The sequence below is a fragment of the Callospermophilus lateralis genome, chromosome 8 (assembly GCF_048772815.1).
Source record: "Callospermophilus lateralis isolate mCalLat2 chromosome 8, mCalLat2.hap1, whole genome shotgun sequence".
Lineage (NCBI taxonomy): Eukaryota > Metazoa > Chordata > Mammalia > Rodentia > Sciuridae > Callospermophilus > Callospermophilus lateralis.
The window spans coordinates 113,442,443-113,466,929 of record NC_135312.1 but is presented as its reverse complement, the minus strand read 5'-3'; the positions used below and the strand labels follow the sequence as shown (position 1 = coordinate 113,466,929).

At 31.9% G+C, this 24,487-nt stretch overlaps 1 protein-coding gene across 4 annotated transcripts in view; it reads right to left on the bottom strand.

The window, feature by feature from the left end:
* Fbxw7 (F-box and WD repeat domain containing 7) overlaps nucleotides 1-24,487 on the bottom strand; it is a 184,815-nt gene that overhangs the window by 115,744 nt on the left and 44,584 nt on the right. For 2 of the 4 annotated variants that reach the window (XM_076864337.2, XM_076864338.2), the window contains exon 2: nucleotides 8,374-8,421. The exons of the other annotated variants lie outside the window; for them this stretch is intronic. The gene's annotated coding sequence lies outside the window, so the exon portion shown is untranslated. The remainder of the gene's footprint in view (nucleotides 1-8,373; nucleotides 8,422-24,487) is intronic. 4 annotated transcript variants of the gene reach the window in all.

Sequence of the window (24,487 nt, the reverse complement as noted above, 5' to 3'; positions counted from 1 at the left end):
TCACTGGAGCCTAGAAGTTGGAGATCTGCCAGGTCAATACAGTGAGAGCCTATCTGAGGGGGGCGGGGGAGGGAGGAGATGATTAGGGGGGATGCAGTATGATTTATAGTAATTCCTATTGCTAAGAATATGTTGGATGCTTGATATATTAAGGCTAGTTTTTAACAATGGGACAGATGTTATCTTGAATTATTATGTATTAGCTACATTTTCCCCTTATGTCCTATAAAAGCTAATTCTCAAACAGACTCTCTTTGGTCCTCTCCTTGGCCAAACCCCAAGTCTTCTCTAGACTTATGATTCCCATTCATTCATTCATTCATTCATTCTTCAAATATTTAAGTATCTCCCATGTGCTAAGCAGGTATGAGTAATGAAGATGTAGCAACATGCAAGAGAGACAAAAAATTCTTTTGGCTTCACTGAACTTATTTCCAGGGGAGAAGATACATAACAAACAAAACAAATATTTACTACAGCAGATGGTGCCAACTGCCAAGAAGAAAAAAATATAGGAGGAAGAAAGAAATGACTAGGAAGTCTCATTTCATTAATCGAAATGTAAATAATTTTTTTAATTTTAAGAACATTTTTTAAATATTGAGAGTAATGCCAGCAAAAACATGTGTTGTCGGTAAATAAAAATTTGAATTTTTTAAATGAAAAATTTCAAATATCTGCAAGAAGAGAGTATAATGAACCCCTATTTACACACTTATCACCTATGATCAACACTTATTCAAAATAGTGCCAGGACTGCTTTATCTTTGATTCTTTTTTAAGGTATTTTAAACCAAATCCCAGGCATCATGACAATACCATTCTCGCCCTCATACATCCTTATGGATCTTTAATTTGGCCAGAGCCTTTCATACTCAAAAAATCACCTTACACACAACAACAAATTAACTGTACTTCCACGATCTTAACTAATAAGTCAATATTTTTTAACTTTTCCAGAATGTCTCAAAAATGTCTTTTCTACCTAACTTAATCTAAACAGAATCCAAAGGAGAATCCCTCTTTGCACAAGGCTACTATATATCTTAAATCTTAAAAGCAACTCAACTGGTCCTCTTTTCTTCCATGTCACTGACTTTCAAAAATCATTTTAGTTGTCTCAAATTATGTAACTGTCCATGTGGTTTTGTGTCATTATCTTGTAGCCCAATCTCCCATATTTCCTACAAATAACTTTTGATAATTAAACTCCAAATTCTAACCTCGTCAGAAATATAATTAACAAACACAGGAATTCTAACTCCGGAGAAATAAAAATTTAAGTCTACCAGTAATTTTGAAACACTTGTTAAAAAAAAATCTGAAAAAATTAACATGGTGCAGTAGCTCAGAAAAGACAGAAGAGGGAACTATAATATTTAGGAAGTCCACACTAAATAGCATTAAATTTTACTTTAAATTTCAACACTGAATTTCAACTTAATGATGACTCAAAATATAGTAATTATTACTTTTACATATCTCCTTCCAAAAACCAAGTAAACAAAATCTAGAATCCAGAAGAAAAAATTAACATCCACTAATAAATAGTACACATTAACAAACATAACCATTTAAACTTATTCTAAAAGTACACCTCAAAATTCCAAAATAATTTTCTTCAATAATAAGCTAAATGAAACTAATGTACGTATTTTTGCAATATAATCATTTTAATTATAAAATCAAAATATTTAAATGAAAAGGGAAATCCAGAATTTTAAAGCAAATTACTTTTTTACATATCTGTTCACACAAAAGAAAGCTACAAAATGTCTTTCTTTAGTGATAAAGGTATTTCAAGAATAAATATATGCAGTCTACCTAAGATGTTTGCTCAAAAAATGTTATTGAAACATTAGTGTAATTTATGTAAAAATATAACCATCACACTAATTAAAACTACTTTATGCAAGTACAGATAGAACAACAAATTTATACACAAGTGATTGTTACCATACCAACATAAGACAGAATAGAGCTAGTATAAACTATAGAATTTAGGTAAGCTTTTTGTATCTAACAAGGATCTCCTTAACTCCAGTTTCCACTAACATATTCCTCATTTCCTTGGGAGCTCTCAACAGTGGCAGCACTTTTAACATTCACACTTCCACAATCATTCTGTTTATGAGGATTTGGGTGTTCTCTAAAAAAAATATGAAATTTCTTGACCATGCTTCTGACTTTCTTCTGGGTCCTCATCATCAGGGTCTTTAACATCCATGTTTCCTCCAACAGTGTTCTTTGATGATTTCACCATCCTCTAGAATGGTATGGTTTTTCTCAACATGCCTCTCTCTCTCTTCTGAGGGCTCACAAGCAAAACCTTTAACATCTGTTTTTCTACCAATAGTAAATGCAAAGCAATCTAAGCTTTCTCTTTCATGTTACTCAAAACCCATTCCCCAATTTCAAAGCCACTCCACATTTTTAGGCATTTTTTACAGCAGTGCTCCACATATAGGTACCAAAATCTAAAATTAGCTTTCTATGGCTGCTGTAACAAATTACCACAAACTTGGTAGCATAGAATAGCAAATTTATTATCTTACACTGTTCTTAAGGCCAAATATTCAAAAACAGTTTAATTGAACCAAAATCAAGGTATTAGCAGACCAGTATTCTTTCCAGAAGTTCAAAGTTCATCTCTTTCCTTGCTCTGGTTAGTGCTTAGAAAGCTATCAGAATTCCTTAGTTCTTGGTCCCTTCTTCCCCCTTCAAAAGCACATCATTCCAGCCTGTGCATTAGTCTCCCATCTCTTGTCTGCCTTGACCTTTTCACTCACTTATGAGGACTCTCTGATTACACTGACTTGCTTGAATAATCCAGGATAACCTCCCCATCTCAAGTCCTTAATATAATCATGTATGCAGAGTTCCTTCAGCCATGTAAGATAAAATACACATTTTTGGAAATTAGAAGGTGGACATCTTTCAGTTTACCAAAATACAACACTAAAAGCACAAAAGACAAAAGTAAAAGTATAGACTGTTCTTCAGGAAAACAATAAAAGACTTTTGAACTTAAGACACTGTTTAAAAAATGAAAAGGCTAGCAACAAACTCAGAAAAACCTGCAAATAGTTGTCCAAAGGGCTTATATCTAGACTATATTAAGTACTCTTGCACCTCAGCAACAACGCCCCAAAAAATTTTTTAATATTTGAGAAAATGTTTCAACAAAAGAAGATACAGGAATAGCAAATACACATAGGCAGCAATGTGCAACATCATTATTCATTAGGAAAATGAGAATAATGCCCCAATGGGATGTCATTATCTAACCACTAAAACAAGTAAAATTAAAATAACTGACCACAACAAATGTTCTGAGGACTCTGAATAACTAGATGCTAGCAGTAATACACTGTCAGCAGTAAGATACAACCACTTTGGAAAAGTTTGGTGATTTCCTATAAAGGAAAACATACACCTACTGTATTACTCTGCCATTCCTCTCAGGAGAAATAAAAACATATGTCTACATAACAACTGCACACAAATGTTTGGGGCCTCTTTATCCGTAACAGCCAAAAACAGTAAACAACCCAATTTAGCAAAAGGTAAATGAAAAAAAAAAGGTTAAAAAAAAAAAAAAAGAAAGAAAGGAATACCCAACAAAAATAAAGTATTAATAGTCCATGTAAAAAATATGAATGAATCTCAGATTTATTAAGCAGGAGGAAATAAGCCAGACTTGAGACACATTATCTGATTCTACTTATATAACATTGTAGAAAAATAATTTATAGTGACAAAAAGCAAGTTAAGGATTGCCTGGGAAGGGAGAAAAGGGGACATTACAAAGTTACAAAAAGGCTTTCAAGGTTAATGTACACACTTACTACCTTAAATTTAATGATGGTTTCATGTGCACATAAATAAGTCATCAAATTATGCATTAATTATATCTCAATAAACCTAAATTTTTTAAATCAAAAACTTAGAAGATGAATATGAGGTAGAGAAAATAAAATCTGAAGCCTATTTTTACGGTAGAATCCTAATAAACAATCTGGAGACAAATGAATTAAAGAATCTAAAATACACTTAAAAGATAAAAGCTATTACACAATTATACTGTAGAATTTAGGATTCCCAGATGCAAGATGAAATTGAATGGTACTCAGTTTCCAGTGGGATTTTTTTCCCTCTACCCCTACCCTCTCCATGCCTATAAGAAAAGAGAGCAAATGTTCAGGAAATTATCAATAATTTGATATTTAAAATATTCATATTTCTAAGCAGATTGACAAAGGGCTCAAAAATAAACTTTACTGGCACAATTATTTTCGCCCTCTGGGAGACAATCTAATCAAAATTTTCACTTGCCAAATTTTGACATTCTGAACTCAAGAGGTAGATGATATGTATCTACTTAGGTGACTAAAAAGAATGGATCAGCTGTCCATGATCCATCATAGCACAGAGACACTATTAAGAAGTGAACACGTCTGAACTCCAGGCGAGACAGACATTTCTCAGTAAACAATATTGTATTGGGTAAATCATGTCATATACAACCATTTACTTAACTAAAAATGAGAACATAATCATACCATGCTGAATTGCTACCACAGTCCCATCTCTACTTTCAGAGAATCATATAGTCGGACACACAGGGAATTCCATTCTAAAACAGCTCTATTAAGAGTGAACTTTTAGGGCTGGGGATGTGGCTCAAGTGGTAGCGCGCTCGCCTGGCATGTGTGTGGCCCGGGTTCGATCCTCAGCACCACATACAAACAAAGATGTTGTGTCCGCCGAAAACTAAAAAAATTAAAAAATAAAAAAAATTTAAAAAATTAAAAACTCTCTCTTTTAAAAAAAAAAAAATCTAATCACTCTTCCTGGTCCCATTAAAATGCCCCTCCTTTAAAAAAAAGAAAAAGAGTGAACTTTTAAGGGCTGGGTAGCAAAACCCTGGAGGATATTTTAGCCCCTTCATAATTTGGTGGTCAGCCACATAACTGGGTAGAAATGATACTCAGATGTATGGCTCATTTCCTCTGATATTATCATGCTTTCAGGGTTTCTCTCTACTAAAGTTTAACTGTTCTGTCAGCCCCATGTTCTGTCTTCTGATATCTCAAACCAGTTTTTGGCCACCCAATCCACATGCAAGTTGAGAAATGTACTCAGTCAAAAAAAGAGGCAAAAACAAATCTCATGTGGTTCATTTCTCATTCAAGAGCAGAAGTCACATAATAATCAGAAAACGAAATTAAACTGGTCTTATAAAAATGTTACAGATATGTGCTTAAGCTGGTTGCAGTGTTACACACTAATCCAAGCATCTCAGAGGCTGAGGCAGGAGGATCCAATGTTTCAAGGCCAGCCTCAGCTACTTAACAAGGCCCTGAAAACCTTAGCGAGCCCCTATCTCAAAATAAAAAAATAAAAAGGGTTGCGGATGTGGCTCAATGATTATGTGACCCTGAGTTCAATCCCCAGTATCAAAAAAAAAAAAAAAAGATATGAACTTAATAATTCAGAGGAAATTTTTATTTACTCCATAGCTAGAATTACAAAAATTCAAAATACTTTTGCCTACACATAATCTGCACAAAATTAAAATCAATAAAATTCTAAATAACTATTCCCTCTTCACAGAAAAGATAAAAAGAACTTAAACTTAAAAGGCAATGATTAAGATATGAAATCAAATGTTAGAATTACTGTGATAAATTATTAAAAGACCCTTCCTTTCTCCAGTCCAAAAAACTAAACATAAATTCACAATACTAATATTAATAAACAAATCACAACACAAATAATATTTTCACTGTAACACATGGGATCAAACATAAGGTTTTGCTGAATACAATTAGCTGAGGAATTGAAGCACAAATACAAGAATAATTGCTTCCTTTGGGCTTTCGCTGTCAAACACAGAAAACGCCCGTGTTTTTTCAGTCCTATGATAATTAAACCCTTGTCATAGACCTAGACTGTCAATGAATATTTATTTAAAAATAAATTTGTAATATGACACCAAAAGTACAAGAAACAAAAGAAAAAAAAAGATAAACTGAACTTAATCAAAATTTAAAACTTCTGTACTTCATGACACCATCAAGAAAGTAAAGAGGTAATCCACAGAATAGGGGGAAATACTGCAAATCACAGATCTGGTCAGGGTCTAGTATTTAGAACATATAAAGAACATTTATAATTCAACATTTAAAAAGACAACCCAGTTTAACTGGTGAAGATTTGAACAGATATTTCTCCAAAGAAGGCAAACAAATGGTCAAAAGCACATGAAATGATGCCTACCACACAAAAGAAAGTCAGGGAAAAGAAAATTAAAACCACAGAGATCCTACTTCTCACCAACTAGGATGACTAAAATGTAATAGACGCCTATAAGGATGTGGAGGAACTAGAACCTTCACACATACTTGGTGGGAGAATAAAATGGCACAGTCATTTTGACAGTTCCTCAAACACTCAAAAAATCATCCCATTACTTGGAAAAATCCACCCCATTTATATAGATCAAAGGGCTATTTGGTATTTGTTTTGTATTGTTATATTAGGTTTGTCTGAACTCAAACTGCAAACAATGTCTCCTTTATAGTATGCAATAGCTGATTTTGCTTAAGTTTTTTTACATTGTAGCTGGTTTTTTTTTTTAATAAAACCTCCCTTGTAATATGTTCCTAAAAGAAATAAAAATATATCCATACAAAAACTTACACAAGTATATTCACAGAAGAAGTATTCCTAATAGTCAATACATCGACTGATGAATAGATAAACAAAATGTGGTGCGTGTATATATGTATATGTGTGTGTGTGTGTGTGTATAAAATGGAATATTATTCAGTCATAAAAATGAATGAAATACTGATACATACTACAAACTGAAAATATTTTGCTAAGTGAAAGGAGCCAGACACCAAAGGATAAATATTTTATGATGCTATCTTTATAAAACGTTCTTAAAAACAGAAAGTCTACTAAGTGCTACCTAGGGCTGGGAGGTGTGGAGGTGTGAAGGTGTGAGGACATGACAAGAGTGATGAAAACATCCTAAGCTTATGTAGTAGTAATGATCCTACAAGTCTGAATATACCAAACTATCACTGAATTGTATACTCAGGGAAGAATTTTCTAGCATGCGAACTGTATCTCAAAAAAAAAAAAAGTCACTCAAAACTAATAAAATTGCAAAAATGAAATGTGAGTCATAAGTATATGTAATACAAAGACAACTGATTCCCTCTAACTGAAATATATGCATCAATAGGGAAAAATGACAATAAGTCATTTTTATACTTAATACGTGCCCGGAAATCAGTTACTACATTTTAAAGTAGTAGAAATCTGCTTAACAATTTACAACATCATTTGCTCCTAAAAATGTTACACTTATTTTATAAATACATAGTAAACATAATAGTATAATTGTTGAATATTTAAGCATCCACAATGATTATTATGGTTTTAGAAACAATATTTGGTCAAATATGTATTATTGCAAACACAATTAAAAGATAATAAAAGAAACCAATACTTATCCTTAAATATTTCTTCATATACATACAATTATAATCTACTTTAGCTAATCAAACAAACCTATTTATCTCTAAAAATCTTTTGACTATATTAAAAACAACCTCAAACTATGACACAATATTATCCAATGTCTCAGCACTTTCTTCCTATCTTTGAAATATATTTCATCACTTTAAAATCTATCAAGATTAACGCATTATTGCGTCTATATAATCATCATAGCACATAAATCTAAAACACTTTTAGTTGAAATAAAACATGCTGAGATTAACCAATCTTTTGTAAAAAATTAAGTAGTAAAAGCTTTATCTAATAAAATCCTAAATTTATGAGATGCTTTACTATAATAGGCCCATAAAATTTTTCATATTTTAATCCTGGAACAAAGAAATTGGGATAATCTAGACAGGAAACAGCATAAGGCCTGACAACATTAATGGTTGGTACACTGCAGCAAATGGGACCTAATAAACAAAACAATGGATGGCAAAAGAAAAAATCCATACTAGTTTTGGCAACTAAAGGAGAACTACTACAAAATCCCAAGAAGGGAAAATCCTGTTTCATTCATAAAGTATTACCACTCCTTACCCACTAGAACTATTTCTTTTCAGAACTTCCTAATATTTAGGCTGCACACCAAAAGAATGTTCTGGATACAACATGTAGAAAGAATCAGAAGCAGATCAGAAAAGGCATAGAGAAAAAAATTCTAGAACCCAGTTAAAAATTAAAAGCAATATAATTTATAATTGTAATTTAACACTGGTTATTGTAAATGTCCTTATATTGCATGCATAAATTTAACTAAAATTCAAAGTGTATAACATGGAGTTCAATACTTACCAACTACTTAGATAACCTTTTAAAAATCTTGCTGATGGTAGAAATTCCCTAAATAAAAAAAATAAATAAATAAGTGAGAAATATTTTTTCAACTTCAGAATTATACCTACTCTGTAAAATCTACCCAAGAACTCCATTTAATATTTGGGTTATTTCTTTATGTGTAACACTATAAAACCCAAAGCATATACTGAAACTTGAGCATATAATAAAATTTTTATATACAAATTTTTCATAATCTTAAAAATAATTTAAACTTCATATGCAACATATGGAAAAGCTGATTATCAAGACACTGGCAGCATTTACTAGAACACAGAAAGAATGAGCTCTATCACAAATAAGACATAAATAATTAAAAGATCAAGGGAACAGTATACTAATAACTTCTTAGAGTATCAGTCATATGTTCAATTCTTTCTAATAATGAATACACACTGTCATATTCTGGTACCTGGCGACACCTTTTAAGTAACACCTAAACAATGTAACAATAAGTTCTACAAAGCAGAGCCAATGAAATGATAAAATATTTTATAAACTCATTGTGATTTTATCAAAAGATCAAAATGAGGAAGCATTTTAAAATCCTTTCTATGTTAATAGGTAAACAAAATACCTTGTCCATAATAAAAAGAAACATGTAAAGTGGCAAATGAATTTACTATTATAAAAGTTAGCTGTAAATAATTTCATAATAAACTTTGAATATGAATCTTTTCAATCAAGTATCAAGTCAAATTAATCAAAATTTAAGAATAAAGGTACTACAAAATATTTATGGAACTCTAAGTGTTTGCCAAACACTTTACTCTGAACTGAAAAAAAAACTTGTACAGACTTTTTTCTAAACACTTCATTCCTTATAGACTAAGTCATCTGCTTAAATATAGCAGCTGCATTTGACTGCACATCCCAATGTTTTTAAACCACCATTATGTCTCCTCAAAAACAAAACACAGCAAGTAAGGCAGAACATAATATTATGAAATAAAACTGCCTCTTTCAGAGTCAGGGAAAAAAAATCTGTTTAAAATTTCCTTTTAAAGAATCACCAGAATAACAATCATCTATCTTAATAGAAAATGTTACATTACTAGAAACTGCAGTACCACATATAAAAATAAAAATGTTTTCTTGAGTAAGCCTGATAGATTTCCTATGACTACTTCTACTAAAACTAGAATCTATCAAATCAACATCTATCCACAGACCATGGACAAAGGAAAAAGAAAAAGAGAGCTAAACATAAAATTGTAAAGCTGCTAAACGATGACAAGAGAACACTGTCACAACTTTGAGCTGGGCAAGGATTTCTTAAACAGGACACAGAAAAACAAACTGGATTTCATTACAACTAGGAAGTGTCTTTTTAAAAAAATAAAAATACAAGCTACAGAGTAGGATAAAATATTAGCAATATACATGTCCAACAAAGGACTCATCCAAAACATATTATGACAGTTTAAAATCAACAAGAAAAAGACCACTCAAGGGCTGGGGATATAGCTTAAAGGTTGCTTGCTTAGCATAAGGCCCTGGATTCAATCCTAAATACCACAATAAAGAAAACAACAAAAACACAAACATTATTAAGATACGCAAAAGATCAAACAAAACTTCAAAAAAAAAGATCATGAGAAAAAATGCTAAATATTACTGATCATTAGAAAAATACAGATTAACCTCACAATGATATATACTATCACCCACAATTTTTTTATCTAAAAACCCGACAATAACAACTGTAAGCAACAATATGCAGCAACTCACATTCTCATAAACTAGAGCAGAAATGTAAAATGGATCAAACAGAGAATGTTGGGAAGTATCTACTGAGACTGAAAATATAATTCCTAAAGACCAAGCAATACCACTCCTAGTTATACATGCCCACAAAAAAATATGTTCAAGAATTATCACATCAGCATTATTTTAAGAGCCCAAAACTGTATATAATCCAAACATCTAACAGCATTAGGATGGAGAATAAACCACAGTATATTCATACAATAGAATACTAAACTACAGTGAAAATGCCACATGTCAAAAACTCAGTGTCAAAGAAGTCAGTGCAAAGAAAAAAAAAAGCCACATACTATCTGATCTATTCTTATAAAATTCAACAATAAACCAAACATATCTCTGTTTATAAAGTAGGAAGAGTAATTAATTACCTTTCTTGTGAAGGAATTATTGACTGAGACAGGACACAGGGAGACTTCTGAGAAGTTGATACCTTGATCTGGGTTGGGGTTAAAAAATTGTGTTCACTTTGTAAAAGTACATCAACATAGAAAAGTTCACTTATACTTTTCTGTATGCAAATAATGCTTCAATGTCTTTAAAATTCAAAAAAAAAAGACCAAAAATTACTTCTCAATAACTCTAGGCCATCATACTAATAATATGTAACTCACTAATTTGAAAATCTCAAAATTGTTTAACAATGTATTCCAATTTATTTCTATTGATTACACAAAAGTAATTTAAATATGGCTGGTCATTTTATACTAGAAAGTTTAAAAGCAGTTTCAATGCAAATATAAATTTTGCCAGCAAAGGATTCCTTATGATTTCCTATCACTGGTTGAGTTGTCCCCTATCTGAAATGCGTGGGATCAGGAGCATTTCAGATTTCATAGTTTTTCAGATTGTGAAGTAGCTGCATTAACTTTACCACCTGAACATTCCTAACCCCAAAATCCAAAATCCAAATACTCTAGCATTTCAGATTTCATATTTTCCAACTGGAGATGTTCAACCTGTAATAATACAGAAAACTATATATTTTTCTAATGCTTGTCCTAAACAAACTCAAGTTAAATTTATAGATACGTGATTTTGCACAAATATTTTTAAATCATTAATAGCTAGCTTGAACACTGGTTTCAAAAGCAACCAGATAGCCAAGCCAGGCATTCATAAAAACATTAAAGCAAACTTACTAGACCCTATTGTTTAGAAAATGTTAAGACTTTTTGATTGCTTCTAGTCTCCCTCTATTTGCCACCTTGAGCCCCTACTTGTGTGCCTAATCTTAGGTGGTCTACCTATGACACCCCTGAGCAACTACCTTGGTATTCCAGGTGACCCCCATTTTCACTCTGACAAGATTAAAGAAGTAATTATGAGCCAGAAAAACTTTGCCAAACTGCTGGCACAAGTACACACTGGTTGGAAAGGAACTGCTTGCAGAAGGAAGGTGGTTCATTGAACCAAGTTTAAAAAAAAATAATAAAAATTAAAAAGCTTCAGTTGTCTTTAAAGAAGTTAAGGGTAAACAGTATCCTCTCTGGTATGAAAGAGGTGAATATGTTTACAAACCAAGGAACAATGATCCACTTTAACAACCTTCAAGTTCAGGCATCTCTGGCAGAAAACACCTTCATATCACAGGCCATGCAAAGATAAAAACAGCTGTCAGAACTGCTACCCAACATCTTAAACCAGCTTGGTGCAGACAGTCTGACTGAATTAAGGAGACTGACTGAAGCACTGCCCCAACAATCTATGGATGGAAGAGCACTACTTGCTACTGAAGAGGAGGAGGGGCGGGGGCAGGGAGGAAGTTTCAGATCTTGTATAGAATTTTAATGAGATTCTAAAAGTGAGGTAAACTGATTGGAGTCAACTTCAGAAGACAAATAAAACTTGGAGCTGCTATTTTATACTACAACTGTTTTTTAAAATTGTTTATGATATGAATCTGATAAAATCTAGATCTCTAACATTTTTAAGCCCAAGCCCCTGGAACACTGCAGTTCTTTTCAGCTTTCGTTTATACCATTTATTCTATGCAGCTAATTAAGCTGAAAAAGCCTGGTAATAATGCTTGAAACAAAGGTTAATGGAGTTCTTTGACTAGTTTAAAAAAAAAAAAAATGAAGACTTAGCGATTTTTTTTAGACCATACCTTTTCAAGAAAAGTGCTCTACATCTATTGAAAAATAAAAGGCCTTGCAAATAAGTCTTCTTATAAACATAAAATTTTTGTTGATATTTACAATGGTACCTATATAAAAAACATAAAAAGTTCCATTTCTTCTTATCTACCTTTTCAATTATACTGACCTAATCACTATTTCTTTTTAATCTAACAAATTTCTATTCTTTTGTCTAAATTAAGTAATTTGATTCATCTTTTATTAGATTTAAATAAGGGTTTGTGACTTATTACAACAACCTGTTTGTCTTTGGCTGACAGATATTTTTCGTTGTTTTTGTTGAGTCTATAACAAAATTCAGGAAGGAGAGGAGGGTGGCCTAAAGGCCGGAAAGGTCAGTTCTCTTAATAATTCCCAGAGGCTAGGAATTTAGGTTCCCCCTCAGATTAGCACCCCTTCATGAAGTCAAACCTCATTTGGTATCAAAACCTTACAAGAACTTTCCTGAGTCTTGGGGTTTGTTATCTATATGAATCTAGCTTGATAAGAGAGCTCCTTTCCTAACATGCAACAGCCAGAAATCGTCAAGTTCCTGAATAAAAAAAGGCCAGCAATCAAGTTAGTCCTGAGACACAGTGAACAAAAGAAAAACCACTGCCAAACTATTTTTTTTTTAATCAGTCTAACTCCACTTCCCATCCAAGCATGAAACATGCTTCTTTAAGGTTCTTAACTTTCTAAAAGATTTGTTTTTACCACAAATAAAATAAAGTAACCAACATGGGCAATCTTTGAACAAGTACTAATATTAAAGGTATTCAAGAACAAAAAGGGGGAAATCCCTTCTTTATGAGAAGTTTGTCTTATCTTCCTAAAAGAGAAGAACCAACTTACTGAATGTAAAGGAAACTTCCCCAGAGAATGTATTTCTTTAAAATAAAAAAAATTTTAAAAATTAAAAAAAAAAAAAAAAAAACTAGAAAGACTAGGATCATGGTTCATGGTTTCAAGTCCACTTTGAAGCCAAGAGTGACTAAATGAAGTCAAGACAACAGGTCCCATCCCTTATCTAAATAGTCCACAGAATCAGATATGGGTTTATTAAGAGAAATTACCTAATTTTATGATTTCTAAAAATTATAAAAATATCAGAGAAGACTAAAAGGATGTAAGCAAAGCAATCTTCCCCTAAAACAAAAGAACCACAATGAATTCAATGATTACACCCTGTTCATCAAGCAATAAATCTAATGAAGACTGTTTATGAATTATGATCACATAAATACTATTTTAAAATCTAGCATCTTTAACAGGTATTATGTTACAGTTTACAGAAATAAATTCTGATGTGCTATTGCACAGGCAGGTAAAGTTAACAATAGAATGTACTGTTATTTTCAAAAAAGTTAAAAAAATATTTTGAATGCTTCCACCACAAAGAAACAGTAAATGTTTGAAAAGGTAGATATGCTTACCTGATTTGAACATTATATAATATATACACATACATGTGTCAAAATATTACATGATACCCATAAATATTTACACTTTTTATGTGTTAAACTTTTTTAAATTAATAATAAGAAGAATTTAAATCTCGCATCTTTGAATGGTGTTCATAATTTATTTTCTTAAGAGACTGCTATTTTTTGTTGTTTTCAATTTTAAGTTTTTTTGAAGCTACACTGGTAAAAAATATAAAAGAAGGGAGTCCAACTCATCAAGAGTTCTGGCCACTAAAAATATTAAATGGAAAACTCCAGAAATTAATAATTTATAATTTTTTTTTAATTTTTACGTGGTGCTGAGGATCGAACCCAGGCCCCACCCGTGCTAGGCAAGCGCTATGCGGCTGAGCCACAATCCCAGCCCCTAATAATTTATAATTTTTAAATTGCAAGTCATTGAGATGGGTGATGAAATCTCAAACCCCATTCTTCCTGAAATGTGAATCATCCCTCTTTTTAGAGTATCCATCCTGTGTACACTTCTGCCCATTAATCACTAGGCAGCCATTTCAGTTATCAGATGGGCCAAAGAACTGGTATCCCCTTGCTTATTTCCAAATAACACCTTATTTTACTTAATAATGGAAGCAAACCCTAGCGTAGTGGTACTGGCAATTCAGGTATACCGTATTAAAGCCATAAAGTGCTTCCTTTTTGTAAAAAGGTGAAAATTCTTAACTTTTAGGGGGAAAAAAACAATATAGAGAATTCAGTACTATCTGAGCTTTCACATATCCACTGGAGGTCTTGGAAAGTTTTCCCTGTGGATAAGAGGGACATATTACAGTTACATGGAGATCCGATCTTGAATTACCTGGGACAAACATTAAAAACTGCTTCTCAAATTACCCATCACCCATTTGATTTAGTCTACTTACAATATCTCATAAATCAATCCAGTACAAACAAACCAATGGTTTACTTCTACCTTACACAGAATTGAATTTCATTATCTTATATCCTTCAAATGTCTTTTAAAAATCTCATGCCATAACAAATTTTTGTAAAAGATGTAAATTTTCACTTAAAAAAAAAAACACATGCAGCATTTCTATTTCTTTAACAAAGAAGGCACAGCATTTGGTGTTTATCCCCAAGCATCTGGCTTGACTGCTATAAAACCACAAAGGAATGCTTACACAGTACCTCAATTTGAAAGGAATTCCTCAACTTTCTCATAGACACTCCAGCAAATTAAAAAGTAAACTCATGGTACTTTTAAAAAATATCTGATTTGTTCCAATTGTCCGAACAGTAACAACAACAACAACAAAATCAACATAAGTTATCTGCATTTCTACATAATTACATTCATAGAGTTTTGCTCTCATGTTTTCTCTGACACTTCCACAAACCTTAAAACTGTATCTAAATTCCTCACAGTTCTCACCAATTGCAAATTTTCAAAAGTACTTCAAAAGTCTGTGATTTACATCTTCTGCCACATTCATATTCCTTAAGTTAATTCAAGCCCCAGCTGATCACTAATTTACTACAATAAAATACTGGATGAGTTCTAATCCCCTTCCCCCCCAAAAAATGACCTTTATCTAGAAACATAAACTGCTGTCCACCTTGATATTAACAGGTTCTGTAATAAATTAAATCTTTATGGAGTCCTAATATCTCACATAATCTCTTAAGATTACACTATTCAAATTAAATTAACAAAAAACAAAACTGAGTAAACATATTAACTCTTAAATCCTGTACTACAAAATTCAACACATACTGTTCTAAAGAACAGAAGAGTTCTACAAAATCAAATCCATCTTTACTATTTAACAAACACAGCAGAGGGATGAAGAGCCTATAGAAATTTATTTGAAATAATAGTAAAAGGCAACCACAGAACCAAATATAACTATGCCCTGCATTAAAATGTTTTGGTCAAGAAGAGATCATATGTATAAAGGAGGTCTCACAAGATCATCAGAGAGCTAAGAAATTCCTAACGCCTAATAACACTGTAGCAGTCTTAGTGGTGTAGCACAACACATTACTTAGGTTTGTGGTAATGTTGGTGTAAACAAACCTTACTGTGCTGTCATGCTAGAAGCAGTCTTGTATATTTTATGTTTGTACCAAGAGGCCAAATTCAATGACTGACCTCTTAACATCTAGGTTTGTGAAGTACACACTATCACATTCGCACAACAATGAAACCTGCTACTGCTGGATATTTCAGAACATATCCGTCATTAAGCAATGGATTACTGCATTCTAAATCCAAGTACCCTTAGAAATTACCCCACTGACTACAAAGCAATTAGGATATAAGGTCTAGTCTTATAAGAAAATTAAAAAATTTTCTCTTTCCATTCAAAAACAAATTATTCCAACCATATAATAGACATTCTCTTCAAGTACACATAAAACATTCACCTAAATAAAATAAGCCTTAACTCATTTAAAAGGATTGAAATAATACAAAATATATTATCTGCTTACAATGGAATTAAGCTAAAAATGAGTGACAGAAAATTAACTGAAAAATATGAAATATGGGAATTCAACAACACATCTAAACAACCTGTAAATCAAAAAAGTCTCAAGGGAAATTAGAAAATATTTTGAACTAACTGAAGAAAACAATTACAAATTACGGAAATATATAAGATGCAGTCTCAGCAGTTCTTAGAGGGAAATTAATAGCCTTAAATGCCTATATTAAAAAAGGAAAAGAAAAATAGCACCAAATCAGTTAAATGCCGACCTTAAGAAAGTGTACAAGACCAATGCAAACTCAAAACAAGCAGTAGGAAGGCAATAATAAAGAGTAGAAATCAACGGATTAAGGCGGAACTACAAGAACGAAAGAAAGGGGGGAAGGAGGGAGGGAAAAAGAAAGAGGGGGGAGGGAGGGAGGGAGGGAGAAAGAAATAAAGGAAAGAAGGAAGAAAGAAAGAAAAAAATTAATAAATACAAAAGCTAGTTCTTTACATTCATAGAGTTATGCTCTCATGTTTTCTCTGACATTTCCACAAACCTTAAAACTGTATCTAAATAAACTTGATAGAAAACCTTCTAGGCAGACTAACCAACTCATAAATAAGACAAATTGTCAACATGAGGACTGAAAGCAGAAATATCACTGAAGACCTTAGAAACATTAATAATTAAGGAATACTTTATGACTACAAATATATGAAGTAAATCATTTCATCCTGAAAGATACAAACTGCTAACACTTAAGAAAAGTCATATAATATGAAATGTCATATATGTGTATATATATAAATTATCCTATTTTAGACACATATATACATATATGAAAACAAATTTGTAGTTAAAAACATTCAAAAAAGAAATATGCTCCAATGGTTTCACAGCAAATGCTACAAAACATTTAGGAAAAAAAATATCAATTAAACATAATCTCTCTCCAAAAATAGAAAAGAGAGTAGTTCTCAACTCAAAATAGCAAAGGGAGATATGATATTATAAGTAAACAACAGAAAATAATCCCTTATGAACATATACAAAAACCCTCAACAAAATATAAGCAAATCTAATTCAACAATATAGAAAATGAATAATAAATATCTCATAGCCAAGTACGGTTAAACAAAGGAATACACAGCTGGTTCAACATTTGAAAATCAAACAACGTAATAGATTGCATTAAAAACCTAAATAAGAAAACTACATTTCAAGCTGCAGAAGAGACATTAGACAAAATCCAACATCCATTCCTGATTAAAAATACTCAGGAAAGTAGGAATAAAATTTAAAAATTTCTTTATTCCAAGTCATGATAACCTACAAAGAAAAAAGTCGTAGAACTAATATATAGTTTTGACAGGTCATGAGATACAATAAAATTCATTGTATTTTTATATACTAGCAATGAGTTGGTACATCAAAAATTTTTATGTATGCATGCATGAATATGTAACAACAAATTCCATTGATACATACAACTATACTGCAATAATAAAAAATGTGGGGAAAAACTTAAATGCAGTAGCAGCTACAGGAGATCAAAAATAAAGAAATACTTATGTATATATCTATAAAATATGTTTAGAATTTGTAGGCTAAAAACTATTAAACTAATGATAATAATCAAAGACCAAAAAAATGGAGAAATAGATTCAGAGATTGAAAGGCTATCTATTGTTACAATATCAGTTCTCTTCAGATTGATATGTAGAATAAAACCCAATGAAAAATGCAAGAGGAACATAGTCAACCCTCTGTAAAAGGGGAATAGAGAGAGGGGTCTGGTTCCAGGTGCAACCCCAATGGAATACCAAAATCCACAGATGCTCGGCTCTCTCAGAAATAGTACAGTATTCGCAGCACCATTAGCTTTCCATTACTTTTAATGCCCAATACAATATAAAAAGTTGTGATTCAGTATTGTTTAGGGAATAATGACATGAAAAAATTTTGCAGATGGTTCAGTACAGACTAATTTTTCTTCTAAATATTTTTGATATGAAATTGGTTATATCCACAGATTTGGGGGGGGGCTGTGGATACAAAGGACCAATTATTTTTTAATTATCAACAAGCTGATTTTTAAATTTACATGGAAAAACAAAGGGAATAGAATATTCAAAACAATTTATGAAAAGAAAAAATTAGGGAAATTAACACTAATTTTAGTAATAATCAGAAAGCTAAATTATTCAAGAGAATGATATATTAAGGGAAACAACAGACAATAGTTCAATAAACAGAATTAATCCAGAAATACTTACAAATTTTTGACCAAAGTATTGGTCAAAGATTTTTGACCAAAGTACAAAGGTAATTCAATGAGGGATGATAGTATTTTCAAGAAAGAGTGTTAAAACAACTGGATAGCCATAAACAAAAATAATGAATTTGAACTCTACCTCATGACTTACACAAATAGAAATGTAAGGTAGATCACAAATCTAAATGTGAAACATAAAATAATAAAATGCCTAAGAAAACAAAGGAAAAATCTACAATATGCAGTAAGGCAAAGTTTGTAAAACAATTCGTAAGAGAAAAAAATTAATAGCTTCTTTAAAATTAGAAATGTTAGCTTTGTTAAAGAGACCTAAAGTGAAAAGACAGATCACAGGCTGAAAAAAATATATTTGCAATCACATTTCTGACAAAATACTTTACCCAGAATCAAGTAAGAACTCTAAACAATAATAAAGCAAACAATTTGGTACTTCACTATCCTCTCTAAGACAGACAAATTAGAACTGTGTACTCATGGGGAATATTGCCAGAAGACAACATAGAAATGAGTAGAAAATACCATTAGGAAATAATTCTCTGTGATACTCTAAAGTTTCTGTACCTCTTTGAAGTAAGAAACTCACTGACTTATGCTCCTCACTCTTAGGATATTGTCCTAGTAAACAACCTTGAAAGAAGAGACAGCATCTCTTACTACAGCAAAGAACAGCATTCTTTACCTCCTTTTATAAACCATTCAGGTTCTCAAGCCAAGGATTCCTCTCCTGTTACGCAATGTACAATGAGTCCTATGGCTCTACTCACACTGCTATATGGGAACTGGGGCACAGGAAACTGGCCCCCAAACAGCTAATATGTACTCTTAGCCACTGCTATCACTTGCTGTAAATAACAAATTATCCTTCAGTTTCAACTCAGGAGGCCCATGTCTTCTACCAGCATCCATTAACAATGGCTGAGACATTTATTAAGCTTGCAAAAAAAGTGCAAAAATCTCAAGACTCTTCAGGGTTCTTACCAATGGAACTCTAAATTCCAAATAAAAAGTATACAATCAATATTGAAAAAAGATTCCAAAAAAAGGCTATTTGGAAGAATATTAGCAGTCACCAGAATTATCACCTCTGTCACCAGTGATGCTCGCTGTTTCCTTTTTCCCTTTACCCTCTCTGAATACATCATATGGTGGTGGGGGCTGAGGTAGAGCAGTGTAGCGCTTGCCTAGCGCGTGTGAGGCCCTGAGTTTGATCCTCAGCATCACATAAAAATGAATAAATAAATATCATATACACTGTAAACCTTACAGAACCAAATGAAAATACCTCAATGTAACTGCAGTTAAGGATCGAAAAAAGATACAATAAAAGTACTTGAAAGGAGAGATATTAAACTAGAATAAATGAAAATAAGAAAATAAAATAAGCTCCCCAACACTCAACCACTATATATTTATATTTTGAATTTCTGAAATGTCATCACAGCATTGCCCATTTTTGCTTATATTTTTACTTCTTTAGGGTGTTCTTAAAGTTGATCAGATCAGTAAGAATCTACTGTGTTATATTACTTGTCTTGTTGATCTCGTATTATGTCTACAACTTAAGAAACAAACAACCTTTTCAAATTTGATTTGTTTCTATAGGACTAAAAGGACAAAGTTTTTCTTTTTAATCTATAAATTCAAATATCTAACTTTGTGTAACATAACATGAAATAAAAAGAATGACTACATAAGATTTTTTTCCTCTAATATATTTGATTAAAAATCATTCCTAATATTATTTTTCATTTATACAGCTATAACATTTCCAAGCGCCTAAGACTTTTCTTTTGGACAGAGAATGGAAGGAATGCCAGAAATTGAACCCAGCGGTACTTAAACCACTGAGCCACATCCCCAGACCTTTACTTATTTATTTTTTTAATTTTGAGATAGGGTCTCATGAAGTTCTTAGGGCCTCCCTAAGTTGCCAAGGCTGATTTTGAATTTGCAGTCCTTCTTTCTCAGCCTCCTGAAATGCTAGGATTATAGACATGCATCATGAGGCACATAAGACTTTTAATACAGATTCAAAGAAAGAGCAAGAAATCAGCAAAGTTAAGTTTATCCAGCGCACTGGAAAGATTTTTCACAAGTAACATTTAAAAAAAGAAAAACAACAACAGTACTTTTAAAAAGTATTTTAAGTATACAACTCAGTGGCATTAAATACAAGCACAATGCTGTACAACTATCACCACTATTTGTTTCCAAAATTTTTTCATCATTCCAAAAAGAAACTATCCCATTAAGCAATTACTTCCCATTCTTCTCCTGCCCCTGGTAAACTCTATTCTCTGGCTTTATAAATGTGCTTACTCTAGGTACCTCACATAAGTACCTAGAGTACTTATACTCTAGATATAAATACTGTATACCACCATCATTTGTTCTTTTCTATCTAGTTTATTTCACTTAGCACAATGTTTTCAAAGTTCCTCTGTGTTGCAGCATTTAACAAAATTCCATTTCTTTTTAAGGCTGAATAATATTCCACTGTTTTTATATGCCACATTTATTTTTCATTTGTTCATAGATATTTGGTTTATTTCCATCTTTTGATTATTGTGAATATGCTGCTATGAACACTGGCCTGAATTTCTGCTTTCAATTATTTTAGGAACACATTTATAAGTAGAATTTCAAAATGATTTGGTCATTAAAGTGGCAAACCTTTTTACATAGCAGATATAATTTTTCTATGTTCCCATCAGCAAGGCATGAACGTTCCAATTTTCTCTGCATACTCACCAACACTTGTTATTTTCCATGTATTTTATAATAGCCAAGTGATCTCTCATGGTAGTTTTGATTTCTACTTCCCTAATGGCTAATGTTGCTGTGCCTCATTATGTGTTTGTTAGCCATTTTCTGAAGACATCACAACTGGATTGTTTTTGTTGTTGCTGCTGTTAAACACGTACTTTAAGTTGGAAAAAGAAAATTAAAGGAATAGAATGCTCTCCAAGATAAAAAACTCACACAATAATGTAGTTAACCTAGTCACTGCTATTCTCTAATTAAAGGTCTAAAATAAGGCTTAAAAGAAGTAACCTAATAAACAATAAACAAAGTAGTAGTAAATCTGGTTATATAGCTATTAAATTATATAGCTATTAAATACTAGAATGTGGTACTGGTGACGGTGGGAGTCCTTTTAAGCAAGCTACTTTAGAAGACAGTTATGCATAATCTTTCATGAACTGAAATGTGCTGCTTAGAAATGTAAATAACAAATATGTTTTATATATACTAATTTTATCACAGACTACTTTAAGAGTGAAACGTATCTTTTAAAACAGCCTATTAACAAATGTAATACACCGCTGGATAAGACAACTAACCAAAAGAAAGGAAAGAAGGAAGAAAGGAGGGAAGGAAGGAAAAGAAAGATAATTTTTAAGTTGTATTTTAAGATATCTTAGGGGATAGTTGAGAAAACTTGAATATTTAATGTATTCAAGTTTTCTCAACTATCCCCTAAGATATTTTTTTATCTTTGAGCCTTGAGAATAAGTAAATCCAAGAGCAAATCAAAATGTATGCCTTACATTTGGATTTTACATCTTTTTGGTCTCTCCCACCCTAAAATAGTCCTATACAAAGATTTGTTTTTATTAAGACATTGATACACTGAGGACAAGACAGCCAGTTTTCTTAACAGAATGTCCCACACATCCTAGACTTGTCTCATTGTTTCCCAGAGTATGATTTGACAATTCCCTGTATTTCCCAGAAACAACAGATAAGTTTGGAAATCTAAATGGATTCAGGATTAACATATTGGGCAAGAATACTGCAAAGGTTACTTCATTCTACATTACATCATAAGAATGTGGTGTTCAGGTTGTGCCACTGGAAGAGCTGATGACTTGTTTCAAGTAAGAACCTTATAGACTCTATTGTAAAAGCACTTTTTTCCCTTTTGTAATAACAAAAGATTAGTGGGATGATAATTAAGCATTATGTGTAAATATCCTGTTCCCAGTAGTTTTTCACCCTAAGGTTTTGGCATCCTTTGATGTTTCTGACTAGATTATTTCTTTGGAGTTAATACTTTTTTAGTTTTACATTGCTTCTCAAATCTACAGAGAAGGGTTTTCTTTTTTGTTATTCTGGAATCAAGGATTGTTTTTTCAATTCGGTTATCAACCGTACTCATTCCTTACTGATGCTCAGGTTATTCCAGATTTGACCAGTGGGAATTCCTTTGGGTTGGTTCTTACACTGTAATCCATCTATTTTTGAGCACTTCCTTGTTTCCTTGCTTCCTGTGTGGCCCCAAGAACTACAATTATCTATTTTTCTGTAAATCTTGGATCCTTTCACTGGGGAATAGTACTTAAAGATCAACATGTGGATACTGAGTGTAACTGTTACTACTGAGATTGTTCACACTTTGAAACTTTTCTGGTAGACAGAATTAGGGAAGATGGATAGATGGATACAGATATTCATATTTTCAATTAATTTGATAGTTGAAGATTTTTCTTGGTGCCGTTTATCCTATATTTGTCTGTATTCTCTTAAAACAAAACTTTGATTCCTGGTAATATTAAAAGATTAAATTAAATTCCTTATCTTATACAATATATGAAATGGTTTCAGAAATACCATAAACAATAGAGCTACTATGTTGAGTAAATGAGACCACATTTTACCAATCACCCTATGTTTTCATTAATAATATGATTTGAAGATTTGCCAACACAAAACAAACACAACACAAAAACCTTATTCTTTTTAATCAGTGTGTTCATTCTCTAAATTATGGATGTACAATCCACTTAACTATATCCCTACTCTTGGACAGTCATATTTCTTTTAACTTTATCTTTATGCAAATTAATGCTACAATTAACATACATACTTCTTTGTGCATCCCTGTATACTATAATAGGATTCATATGTATTCTTTGAGTTGTCTTTATTCATAACCCATTTTCTAATTTTTGTTAATTTGTGGAAGCTCTTTATCATGTTTCTTCTCTCAGAAGTTTGTTCCATTTTAATGGATTTGAATCTGTTTCTCTTATTAGATATATGGTTCTTTATGTCAAAAAACAAAATAAACTCTTGCTGTGTGTATATGTGTGTACATGTGTGTGTGCATGTGTGTTTGAGTGTGTGTACAATTTCCTTTTCACTATTTAATTATTTGCACTCTTTCTGGACTCTATTTTGCATCACTACTGCTCTATCGAGGATTTTTTCTTATAATAAAAATAGATTACACAAAATGAAAAATAAAGATACACATAAAATAAATCTACTGGCAAACGTCAATTTTTTTTTTAATATTAAAATGGTCAGATGCAAATATTCCTCCGGATACCAGATTAATGTGAAAAAAAAGCATAAAGCCCAACTAAATAAATGGAAAAAAGAAACCATGGATTCTGGTTAAATTAAGCATAGTAACAACAATTTTAAAAAATCAAAATTCTAAAGATATAGAAAAAGAAAGACAAAGTTGTGCTAATAATATACCTTAGGATAAAGAAGGCTTTTTAGGCATTACAAGCTGATGTATAAATAAGTCTTGCCCTTGATAAGTACACTCCGGACTAACTTCTGGGAGGTATCCTAGACACTGAGAAACTGAGAAAGTGTTCACAGAGGCATATGAAGAGCCAAAATACCTTAGGACAATACTTCTCACAACATTCCAGTTTAGTACTTATAGCAAAACAAAACAAACCACAACTACCAAAATAAAAAAAAAGAAGGGGGGTAAAATGTATAAACATAACTCTATCCTACCATATGGCACCCGTCCCCCCACACCTCCATTTAACCTGCAACAACAAAGAGCACACAACTAAAATAGCCAACATGAAGACCAAAGTTCTAATAGTTTTGTCAAAATATCAGCTTTTATATTGGGAACTGAAAATAGTATGTAATCTTTTAAATATTAAATATGACAACAGTGGACATTTATAATTGCTAAATAATTCTGGTGTCTTCCTTCATCATTAGAGAATCTT